This window comes from Cydia fagiglandana, chromosome 20, assembly GCF_963556715.1.
Source record: "Cydia fagiglandana chromosome 20, ilCydFagi1.1, whole genome shotgun sequence".
In the NCBI taxonomy this organism is placed as follows: Eukaryota; Metazoa; Arthropoda; class Insecta; order Lepidoptera; family Tortricidae; genus Cydia; species Cydia fagiglandana.
The window spans coordinates 11066959-11080128 of NC_085951.1; the positions used below are offsets into that span (position 1 = coordinate 11066959).

Here is a 13170-nt window from a genome sequence, read left to right on the forward strand (position 1 = left end):
AGAGGTGACGTTCCTTATACGTACGCCAGTCGTTTTGTGTAAACAAATTATGTCCATCGACATTGTTTTCTTCCGACGTGCCAACAAAACAGCTGTAGAGCTGAGCAGCCAGTTTTCCTATCGTAATTACAAATTCAATTAAATATTACAATCAATTCAGCGATTGCATTGATCCGCCCGTCAACACCCACCATCGCGACATTCGCGACACAGCAAAATATATCTTTTTGAAAAATCTCTCTGCCTAACGCGATATTAAGTACGTAACACGCATTTATTTCATTAGTTTATCATTGTTTTTTTTTAAATATGAAAATCTTTACTATGAGTCGGAGCAAGATAACTCTGCATGGCATTTGCAATGACAAAGTGCGACAAAGTCATATTTCTAATGATATGAAAATATATAAAAAATATGAAAAAAATATGACGAATGATATTCCCACACTTTGTTCTATTTCATTCGATGTAGAGTTGCAATGCAAGTAGAGCGGTATTTCTGTGATTCTAATAATTACAGTACTGATTTACCGACGTTTGCGACAGCCCCCTTGTGGCACTAAGTTGGTAGAGTTGCTCTTCAAGTGCATTTTGGACGAAACCTGCATCCTCGTAGTGGATAGGTATATTACCTATAGTTTGATCAAGAATTAGAATACCTAATTAATACCAATACATTACTTTGCTAATCCGCGAAAAGATAACGTGCTAGCCAATCAGTGCTAACCCATTAGATAGGGTTATCATAGAGTAATACAAGTACTTAAAGAAAGAATGGTAACTCCATACGTAGGTACAACTGATGTAAACAACATAGTTACCTAAGTACAGTCGCCGTCAGATATATCGGAGCTGCCAAGGTGCTCACAAATATCTGAACATGCCTCTATTTTCACGGCGCTAGAGTGCGTGTTCAGATATTTTTGACCACCTTGGCAGCTCCGATATATCTGATGGCGACTGTACTCGTAATGTAGGTAATGTAATACGCTGGGACACGGAAGAATATTGAGAACGGGACATTTTTCATTGAGTCAGTCAGTCGAGTGTAGTTTTAATTTATAACTATATAGAACAGTTTGTCATAAATATAATCTATCGATTGTGACAAATTGCCTGAAGGTCACGGAAAAATATGAAAGGAGGTAATGTAGTGTCCATAATTTGGAGAGCAAATATGCAAATATTTCTCACGACGCAGGGTTATTCAGTGTCCTTCAAAAGTGCGTCTATGTAGTGTAGGGTAGGTAACGTTAAAATAGTCTAGTGGCCCATTAAAATACTCCCCTTGTCACCTCATTTCCATACTATTATGCGCAGTCATTACGCCACCTCGAAACTGCATTCGTTAAAACATGAACCGAATTGAATTTCCATAAAATCGATGAAACCGAGATAGTAGATCTGATTGCAGTCGGTCAGTGGGCCATTAATCCGAGGTACGGAGTGACAGTGATTGTTAAATAATGAAGGCGTGTGGGGCCGGAGTGAGCACGGCGGCCCATTGAGTAGCGTCGCGCGACGCGAGTGCGGTGTGACGTCACGGGGCGCCGCCGCCGCCCCGCGCCTGCGCCCGCCTATCGAGCGGCAGGCATGTGCCCCTTACAGCCGGCCGACCGCTCCGCCCGACCGACTCACACTTTTTTATTTTCCCTCCGTACGTAGTGACCGCTGTGACATCCCGGTTATAACATAGAAACCGTAGCCCGCGAGCTGAGGACGCGCGCTGTGATCACGGTTCGGGGGTCCCGCGCCGCCGCCCCGAGCGCCCGCCTCGATTCCAAAATGGCAGGATGTAGGCCGAGGCCTGGGGCGCGAGCCTGTGACGGTGCGGTTTGGCTCGCGTGAGGCATGTGTCCTGTTACATAAATGTTACGCAAGCTGAGGACGTGCCCACTCGAAGGTGCAACTGTAACACGAACTAGCCCGCTAGCTTGGTGCACTGTGCTCTGGATCCCATGTAATCCGCGGAAGGAGCTGCCTCGGTGAGTAACTAGTCAACTACCACCCGTAGCTAAGTACTCCTCGAGTGACAGGCTTAAACTATAGGTAAGGATATGAACGATAACAAAGCATAGCTCTTCTGATTCGTATAAAAGACAAGTGGCTATTGAAGTGCGACCTGTATCGATCGCCTCGTCGTTATCCCTCGCGAGAAAACTCTTTATATTTCCTGTGGAATAGCCCGAGGAACCGATTAGAGGTGGTAATGTGAAAGTAACGAGCCAGCCGGCCGCCATATTGCCTGTAGGTATCGCGCCTGTAAATAGTTGGGTTCCCTGTAGGCAACCGTTGTATTGATCAATCTCCTTATTGTTTTGGATGCCTTCTATATTTGATGAACTTGGCATTTGTGATGGCTGACCTTTCTGTAATAAAGGTTTGATGGTATTTGTTAAATCTAGATTTTTGTTAGCTACTTATTGTCTCAGTATGTAAAATGAGGTAGGCAAGCGCTATACTACAAGAGCCGTTGTTTCAAGTTGTTTTAGGTCAGCTTAGTGGGTCATAGACGGGTTATGGCTTCTTAATTTTGTATTTTAAAATTTGAAAGCATACTTAATAAATGCAGGAAGATTTAGATAGGACTGTATTCTGATCATACAATATTACATTTTCACGTAAAGGAAAATTTTCTTATTTTACGAGTTAAAAAGTCGGTTGAATATGTAGTCTATCATAGCTCTGCGTGCTGATTGAAACCTCATTCACAATAATCACTATAATCAGTTCAGTAATATGGATGCTACTGTGGAACATACGACACAATAAAAGTATATAGGTACGGACTTACAACCATACATACATAGCTAAAATCATCACTCTTCCCATTGTATATAAAAAGGTCATAAATTTTAGTTCATTGCGACGGAAGCGAATTACCTTTTCGCACGTGTATCGTACAAGATTTTACAGTATAAGTACATAAGGCCCTTTAAATTTTCGACATACGCACGTATAGTGCTAGTTACCGCACTAGAGCGATAAATTAGCACCATAATGTACTATAAAATTTAATTACTTAGTTCCGGGTAGAATGTTTGTATGATTCCTGATGTACATATTTGTAAAAATCTTATTAGATTGATATAAAAAAAATCTTTTTTTATATTAAAAAAATCCTTTTTTTTCACTGGGCTATACCTACCACTAGTTTAATTTCCGAACTACTAAACAGGTATGCTCGATTGAAAATTAAATCGAACATATCAGTGTCGGCTCACTTACTGTAATTACTAACCAGCCAAATAAAAACCTTAATAATTGTATTTTATATGTATACATTCCTGAATATAAATCTGTTTAATAATCCGTACGTGCTGCGTTGTGGTCCAGATGTTGTTTTGGTAACTTTTATTGGTGACCCACTTTGAGCAGGGACCGAGGTATTCGTGTTTTTCTTTACTCACAAATATCTTGCAATGCAGTCATTCTATACACCTATAAACCCAACAGATTTTAAAGATGTATTCCTGACCGCATTTGCAGGCTAAAATTTCATACAAAGTTTCCTGAAATAGATAATGAAATTTTTTGTGAATTGGTATTTGTTTTCGTTCTAACTTAGAGAAAAATGCCTTTTTAGCTGTGACACTTCCACTATGTGACTTGGTTTAGACATATCTAAACAGACAAAGATTTAAAGGAAACTCGCAATTTTATCTGTAACTACCTAAATAAAAAGTTTTCTTATTCGCTGCAATGTTTTTTTTGGCAAGATGTGAAAAGAAATAACATTTTGACCAAAACTTGCAGAGCAATTACAGTTTCAGTTTTATGGCACTTCAATGTACTTACCTACAAGATATTATCTCTATAATTACTATAATTAGAGATATGTTTGTAGCGAATTATACTTTCTTAGCAGAATTAGTCAAACCATTTCTTCACAACTTTCATTTCGCAGTAGTGGTGCCTACTTGCAAACCGAAACCATCAATTAAAAGGTCTTTAAAATCCATAATTGAACATGCGACATTAACACTTTACACGCAACGCAACTCGTCTAAGTAATTTAAGTTATACTACCCAACAAAAAACAGCTAACAGATTTTTATCTACTCTTTTAGTTATAACTTTTACCGATTTAAATATTCAAAAGGATCAAGGAGGGTCTCAATTTGATTGTATGTTGGTTTTATTAAGCCCAATTTTATATCAATTCCGAAAAAAATTATTTCCAAATCATCCTATTTTAGTTAAAATTTAGTTCTGATGAGGAGATTAAGAATTGGTGCACTTCAACTTTGCATCATATCGATTTGCGTGGGCAGTAGGTATTTATTACCTCGTCCGATAACACTGATAACAGTGATAACGCACCTACCGATGGCAGCATTAGTGTAGTAAATAAAGGTAGTGGACCCGCAGTAATTCCTCAGCCAGAAAAAACTTTACAATATGATAAAGTATCAATAAATAAAAAGTATTGTATAATTTTTAAGAAAAAAAAACCGACTTCCATGGGGGCCGATGAAAGATTATTGTAGATGGTACACTATGTAGAAAAGGAGGTAAAACCACCCACTTTTCTAATACTAGCATTTCGCTTCTGTATAATGGCTCCTCTACAGGATGGGCCAACGCCGGCCACTCCAAGGGACGCAGCCATGCGGTAGAATGAGATAGCAATATCACTTGCTCCCTCTAACGCATAAATGCGTCCCTTGGAGTGGCCGGCGTTGGCCCATCGTGAAGAGGAGCCATGAGGGTCGTAGTTCTAGCCTAACCTAACCCACTCCTCAGATAGCAGTTCGGTTTTGTGCGGATCGCAGTTCGAACCTAATCAAACCCACTTTTCAAGTAGCATTTCGTTTCTGTAAGGCTCGCAGTTCTAACCTAACCTAATCCTTGTTCGGTTCTGTGAGGATCGCAGTTCAAACCTAACCTAACCCACTTAATGGCGCATGCCGTGCGGTGTACGGGGGTTTAAGCGGGAGGGGCTAGTAAGATTGGCATCATCGTACTTTATACCTACATTAATTTTATGATAGGTAATCAATGTAATCATAGTTGTTTATTTAGTTAAGGTATCATAGTGGTTTTCTGGGTCTTCAAGGTCCGGGTCCGAGTCCGGGTCCGAGTCCGGGTCCGAGTCCGGGTCCGAGTCCGGGTCCGAGTCCGGGTCCGAGTCCGGGTCCGAGTCCGGGTCCGAGTCCGGGTCCGAGTCCGGGTCCGTGTCCGGGTCCGAGTCCGGATCCGAGTCCGAGTCCGGTTCCGAGTCCGGGTCCGAATCCGGATCCGAGTCCGGGTCCGAACCGGATCCGGGTCCGAACCGGATCCGGGTATGAGTCCGAGTCCGGGTCCCAGTCCAAGTCAAAATCGAAATTCGTAATCACCAAACGTGTACCATGCGTCATTGAAGAGTTCTGTTCTGGTCATCATCAGCAGTTCCACTTCATCAAATGCAACAGTTTTTAATGTAAATGCTTGATTTTATGATGAAAATACAAAAAAATCTATACGTATGCCTTTAATATTTGAGGAGTTCCCTCGATTCCTTATGGATCCCATCATCAGAACTCGAGCTTGACAAAAATGTGGCTTAAAAACTTAACTTGCTTAACGAACATAACGAAAAGGAAAAATCGCCAAACGTGAACTATGCGTCGTTTAAGAGTTGTTCTGATCATCATCAGCAGTTCCACTTCATCAAATGCAACAGTTTTTAATGAAAATGCTTGATTTTTTTATGTAAATACAAAAATCTCTATACGCATGCCTTTAAGATTTGAGGAGTTCCCTTGATTCCTCATGGATCCCATCATCAGAACTCGAGCTTGACAAAAATGTGGCCTAAAAACTTAACTTGCTTAACAAACATAACGACGAGGACAAATCGCCAACCGTGAACTATGCGTCGTTGAAGAGTTCTGTTCTGATCATCATCAGCAGTTCCACTTCATCAAATGCAACAGTTTTTAATGAAAATGCTTGATTTTCTGATGTAAATACAAAAATCTCTATACGCATGCCTTTAAGATTTGAGGAGTTCCCTTGATTCCTCATGGATCCCATCATCAGAACTCGAGCTTGACAAAAATGTGGCTTAAAAACTTAACTTGCTTAACAAACATAACGACGAGGACAAATCGCCAACCGTGAACTATGCGTCGTTGAAGAGTTCTGTTCTGATCATCACCAGCAGTTCCACTTCATCAAATGCAACAGTTTTTAATGAAAATGCTTGATTTTCTGATGTAAATACAAAAATCTCTATACGCATGCCTTTAAGATTTGAGGAGTTCCCTTGATTCCTCATGGATCCCATCATCAGAACTCGAGCTTGACAAAAATGTGGCTTAAAAACTTAACTTGCTTAACAAACATAACGAAGAGGACAAATCGCCAACCGTGAACTATGCGTCGTTAAAGAGTTCCGTTCTGATCATCATCAGCAGTTCCACTTCATCAAATGTCACTTTTTTGGGTGTATATGCTTGATTTGTTGATAAAAACCCAAAAATCACTATATGTATGCCTTTAAGATTTGAGGAGTTCCCTCGATTCCTCATGGATCCCATCATCAGAACTGGGTTTTGACAAAAACGGGACCAATCTGTATGCATATACATTCAATCAAAAAAAGAATTTTCAAAATCGATCTAGTAATGACGGAGATACGGAGTAACAAACATAAAAAAAAATAAAAAAAAACATAGGGTGACGGCACCAGTAATGGACACGGCACCAATTATGGACATTTTTTACGTTGATTGAATTTATTAAGCAACTGTCCCAACATTTTTCAACTGGCAACACTAAAGCATAACCAATAGACGTTTGAGCTGTCATTTTGACACATGTCACCAAAATCAGCCGTTTTGTTCTAAGATGGCTGCGAAGTAAAATCTCGTTGCGGGCGGTGGTCATAAAAATCCGTTATTGTTGTTGAAATCGTTAAGAAGGTGAGTACATATTTGTGCATGGTGTTATCTTGTGTTATGTTGTAATGAGATTTAATGTTATTTTTACTGAATAATACTATATTGCAAGTAAATTGAGCTAAGTTGAATATGTCCAATCACAGCAATAAGTTTTTTGTGGGGTTTGTTCATTACTGGATTCGATATTTTATGAAATTCAGTAATGGACAAGTGTCCAAGCTTAAGCTTTTTATTACTTTTTTAGTTTATTGTGTTAAATTATTTAATTTATTGCACTAAACATTTGAGTTGGGTTGATTTTGTGATTGCTCTTTATTTTCCAATAATAGACGATGTCCATAACTGGGTATTTTTAGTTGTCCATAATTGGGCTCTTTGTTTTGTCTTAGATGGATGGATAAATGTGGTCGGACTGCAAAAACTGCCAGGCTAAGGCGAGGCCGACCAAGCCATACGTCAACAGGTTTATTTTGCTATTATAATCCGTTTTTTATTCATCCTATTTTTCGATGAGGCAAATAATAGCTGTCACGTGGTACCACAAATTTGGTCGGACTGCAAAAACTGCCAGGCTAAGGTGAGGCCGACCAAACCATACGTCAACAGGTTTATTTTAGCTATTATAATCCGTTTTTTTCATCCTATTTTTCGACAAGGTAAATTATAGCTGTCACGTGGTACCACAAATTTGGTTGGACTGCAAAAACTCGTAGCCTGGCAGCAAAAACTGCCAATTCTATTTCTTGATGAGGTAAATTGTAGCTCTCACGTGGTACCACAAATTTGATCGACCCAATCGCCAATCGGCCGGCCAATACAGGATTTGGCCGACCATTTTTTTTACTGTCCTCAAAGGCAGCTATCGTACCATACAAGTTTCATACGATTTTTCGATAAGATTTTTTTGATGATTTTTTTAAAACTGTGGTCGGACTGCAAAAACTGACTGGTTATGGTGAGACCGACCAAGACACGTCAACAGGTTTATTTTAGCTAAGATAATCTGTTTTTTTCATTCTATTTTTCGATGAGGTAAATTGTAGGGATTGTAGCTGTCACGTGGTACCACAAATTTGGTCGAACTGCAAAAACTGCCAGGCTAAGGTGAGGCCGACCAAGCCATACGTCAATAGGTTTATTTTAGCTATTATAATCCGTTTTTTTCATCCTATAGGTAAATTGTAGCTGTCACGTGGTACCACAAATTTGGTTGGACTGCAAAAACTCGTAGCCTGGCAGCAAAAACTGCCAATTCTATTTCTTGATGAGGTAAATTGTAGCTCTCACGTGGTACCACAAATTTGATCGACCCAATCGCCAATCGGCCGGCCAATACAGGATTTGGCCGACCATTTTGTTTTACTGTCCTCAAAGGCAGCTATCGTACCATACAAGTTTCATACGATTTTTCGATAGGTCTTTTTCATGTTTTTTTTTTATAAATTTGGTCGGACTGCAAAAGCTGTCAGGTTAAGGTGAGGCCGACCACTTTTTTTTTTACTGTCCCCAAGGTCAGGTATCCTACCATACAAGTTTAATTCCATTTTTCGATGAGGTATTTTTTTGATGTTTTTTTGTCCAACGTTTTTGTCATTTGTACAAAATCTGCCAGGTTAAGCCTAGGCCGACCAAGTGCGTTGGAAGGTACTAAATGTCAGGTACCTCTACAGGGTAGGTATATTCTATTTTTTGATCAGGTTTGTTTCATGCAGCCGGCAACCGGATTAGTCCTAGAACTCTTATAGTATAACTTAGAAATCTAAATGAAAGTTCAAATAGCGTTAATAAAAGTTGATTTGTGACATTATTTGTTTTATTTATGTGTTCAATACAAAAGTGTCCATTAATGGATGTTCATAATTGGGTCCATGTCCATGACTGGGTGTCCATTACTGAATTTTTGATGTCCATCAATGGTGATTTCGTAAATTTCAATTTATATATTTTTTATTAATTATGTATTAAACATACAGAATTTTTGGTTTTGTTTAAATGTTCCTCATGTATTTAAGTGCCGAAAAAAAAATCACCATTTTTGTATCGTCAAAAAACATCCCATTTTTAAACGAAATTCTAATTTAGTGCGCTTAACATGTCCATGATTGGTGCCGTCACTCTACAACCGAATTGATAACCTCCTTCTTTGAGATTTGGAAGTCGGTTAATAAATATCCAAAGAATAATAATAATACGAGTGTGGGATGCATCGTGATGTGGTGGCAGTAGATAGGAACCTCACGCCGCTTTCCTTGGCAAACGAGAACTGGCGCAAACCTGTGGTACTAAGTACTGCGGATCGCAAGGCGGCATGGGAGAGTAAGGTGCTACACGGGCGGTTCTACAAGGCCCTCACGGGACCCGATGTGGACCTGCTCGCGTCGGTGAACTGGTTACGATTCGGGGACCTCTTCGGAGAAACCGAGGGTTTTGCCTGTGCAATTGCAGACGAAGTGATGATGACGAACAACTATCGGAAATATATCCTGAAGGACGGTACGGTCGACATTTGTCGGGCATGCCGCCGTCCCGGAGAGTCACTCAGGCATATCATTTCCGGTTGTTCTCATCTTGCTAACGGCGAGTACTTGCACAGACATAATCTCGTAGCCAGGATTATTCACCAGCAACTTGCTCTTCTATATGGCCTTGTGGACTGCGAAGTACCGTACTACAAGTACTCACCTGCGCCTGTTCTCGAGAATGGTCGTGCCACGCTCTATTGGGATCGATCTATCATCACTGACAGGACTATTGTAGCCAATAAGCCTGATATTGTGATAATAGATCGATCGCAACGTCGGGCCATGCTCGTTGACATCACCATCCCCCATGATGAGAATCTCGTGAAGGCCGAGAAGGACAAGTCCAGTAAGTACCTAGACTTGGCTCACGAGATAACCGCCATGTGGGATGTTGATTCGACGATCATTGTCCCGATAGTCGTTTCAGTGAACGGTTTAATAGCGAAGAGTCTCGACCAACATCTCGAGAGACTCTCGCTAGGTGGTTGGATCAAGGGACAGATGCAGAAGGCGGTGATCTTGGACACGGCGCGGATAGTACGTCGGTTCCTCTCTCTGCAGCCCTGACCACCGGTAGCTTGGGCCTTGCCCCGCTGCTGGCGGCACCCTAGGTTAGGTTTTTTATAATGTGTTTATATGTATTTTTATTGTTTTGTAAGTGTTTTTATATTTTACTTTTATATTCATATTATAAAAATACCTAACCTAAGACGATAAATAAATAAAGAGATAATAATAGTATTTAAGTAAATACCTAAAGTCTTAAATCGTTAATATTTTTTTACGGAAAAATGCTCCGTTCAATCTTACGTCTTCACCGGAAATATTCATGTAACGTATTGCAACAATATATGAAATATCAAAAAAAAAAATATTCCAGCAGAAATACCAATAACTTATTTGGTAAAAAAATTTTGGACGGAGGAATTACTCGGTTAAATATATGAACAGATTTGTATTTTTACGTATAAATACCTAACTTAGGAGTGTTTTTAGGGTTCCGTACCTCAAAACGAAAAAACGGAACCCTTATAGGATCACTCGTGAGTCTGTCTGTCTGTTTGTCACAGCCTATTTTCTCGGAAACTACTACTAATTAAGTTGAAATTGGTACATATGAAATTAGTAACCCAAAGATGGACATATTTTTTTTATAATTTTAAAATACATAGGTTCGAAGTTATTTAAGAAAATACAAATAGCCAAAAAATGACCATTCCCCCTGTATCGCCGAAACTACTGGGTCTAAAATTTTGAAAAAAATACTCAAAATAGTTCTTTACCTATAGATGACAGGAAAACCTACTAGAAATGTGCAGTCAAGCGTGAGTCGGAATTATGTACGGAAACCTAGAAACGCGAGTCAGGCTCGCACTTGGCCGGGTTTTTTTTTTATATTTATAATGTTAGTTTCGGCTCATACTATACAATAACCAAGCAAAATTTCATCGACTGAGGAATGCATGGGTCTCCATACAACAACTTGCTTCGTTTACTACACTACATTGACAGCTCATGTAATTGATAAAGATATGAGAGATTAAGGTGGTTCTCCTTGCTCGATTTTCATACAACTTTCTTGGCACCCTAGCTCCTATTATATAGGGTTTCTTCACTTGTATATGTAATGTTTGGGTAGTATATATATTTCTGTCTTCGCTTAACGTAAAAAAATACTAGATTTTGATTAAAATTATTAAGAAAAAAGCCTTTGAATATTGGTAAAATTTTGCCTCATTGCTTGTTTGTGTGAGTGATGCTTATAGTATCGGTGTAATTCTAACATGGCGACTTCATTTGACAAGCAATCATTTTTAATTTGTCAAAGGTGTAACAGATGGCACTTTAAAACCGCAACACAGATTACCTGTGTATTTTGTTTTATTTTCACTCAATAGAGGGAGGTATATTTAATGCACAAAGCATGTTACGAGTATACCTACTCATTTAAGAATCTCCTTTCTGATATAATTTCATTCTTAATTATTATGATTATTACACAATAAAATACATTTATATATTTACAGAAAGGTCAGTCCAAACAATCATTCGCGTTACGGTCGTCCACCGAAAACCCTTGTGAATTCTGCTTTCGTTTCGGTAGAAATATAAATGTTCTCTGGAAAAGCCTATATTTATTGTAACAATGATTTTTAAACTAAAATACCTGGCTATATTTTTCTCAAAAATATATAGGTATGTGGAGAAAAATGTCATCTTCTTGTAAATAAACAAGATTCTATAATATCTTCTGCTTGTGCATAACAATAACATTAGTAGATGATATTTTTAGGGTTCCGTACCCAAAGGGTAAAACGGGACCCTATTACTAAGACTTCGCTGTCCGTCCGTCTGTCCGTCTGTCTGTCACCAGGCTGTATCTCACGAACCGTGATAGCTAGACAGTTGAAATTTTCACAGATGATGTATTTCTGTTGCCGCTATAACAACAAATACTAAAAACACAATAAAATAAAGATTTAAATGGGGCTCCCATAGAACAAACGTGATTTTTGACCAAAGTTAAGCAACGTCGGGAGTGGTCAGTACTTGGATGGGTGACCGTTTTTTTTTTTGCTTTTTTTTTGTTTTTTTTTTGCATTATGGTACGGAACCCTTCGTGCGCGAGTCCGACTCGCACTTGCCTGGTTTTTTTCAAAAATGCTGCCTTTCACCAGAGTTAAAACACTCTACTTTTCATTTCGCATACGAGGAAAGTAAAATGCATGTGTTTTTTTAAATACATTTTTATAGTAGGTATTTTTGAGAGTAGGTATTTTCAATTAACAATTTGGCCAAAAGTATCGTTATTTATGGAATGGGGAGTCAAATATCAGAATGGAAATTGTATAACAAATCCATTTATACCCAAATTTCAATTGCTTATTGTAAAAAGAATAATAAAATCGTACTTGGAATTGGAACCTAAACTGCTCTAGTGCAGAAACGTATCATTTCTTGCACACCTTTTACAACAACAATGACCCTCTTTCATATATTCGGTCAAATTGTGCTTTTTGAAAAACTAATTATAGCCAGCCTTTTATGAATGTAGTATGATACCTTAGGGTATGGTGCTTTACGCACACTAGCGTCCCTTCCCCTCCCCCTGACGCAACCCCCCCTTTTTGCATGAAATATGTCCCGGTTCACAGTTTTTTACATTTATTGAGGAAAGTATACATTTTAGGAAAAAAGTGTCAATGAAAGAAATAATCCTTAATAAATTCTTAATAAAAAAGGTCATATTCATTTTTTTTATATGATGCACCTAATTCATGTATTAGCTTGTCAAAATTCGAAATAACATAGTTTTTACTTAGGGTTCGAAAATCATTTATTATACACGGTGTAACATGAGGAAATCGAATAATTTTAACAGCGTATTCCTGATCACGTTTAGAGACAAAAATGTCCTATAAACTTTTTGAAATTCGCCTAGTTTCAGAGTTAACACAAATTAAAAAAAAAAACATGTTTCTCTTGTTACATAGTTCAAAACGCCTTTTTGATGGCGATGTTGCTACTATGGGATTTAGTCTAAATATCCTTATTGATATGTCAAAAAGTGACAAGTAACACTTTGCAAAAACTAAGTTTTACGAAAAAAAAACCATTTTAAGTGACAAGTTTACCAATAGCATTTTATTTTTATGTACAAATTCATTCATAAAATTAAAAAAAAAAACAAATAAAAATTTTTTTTGGCGAAATTAACCTAAACACATACTATTACATCTTTTCCTTTTTTTGATCTCATG

The 13170-nt window shown here is 38.5% G+C and overlaps 1 protein-coding gene across 11 annotated transcripts in view; it reads left to right on the forward strand.

Moving 5' to 3' along the window:
* The first annotated feature begins 1233 nt into the window (after positions 1-1233).
* Positions 1234-13170, forward strand: part of LOC134674330 (peripheral-type benzodiazepine receptor-associated protein 1) — a 59736-nt gene continuing 47799 nt past the window's right edge. For 10 of the 11 annotated variants that reach the window (XM_063532354.1, XM_063532357.1, XM_063532361.1 and 7 more), the window contains exon 1: positions 1234-1985. The gene's annotated coding sequence lies outside the window, so the exon portion shown is untranslated. The remainder of the gene's footprint in view (positions 1986-13170) is intronic. The other variant, XM_063532364.1, reaches the window with a different exon arrangement.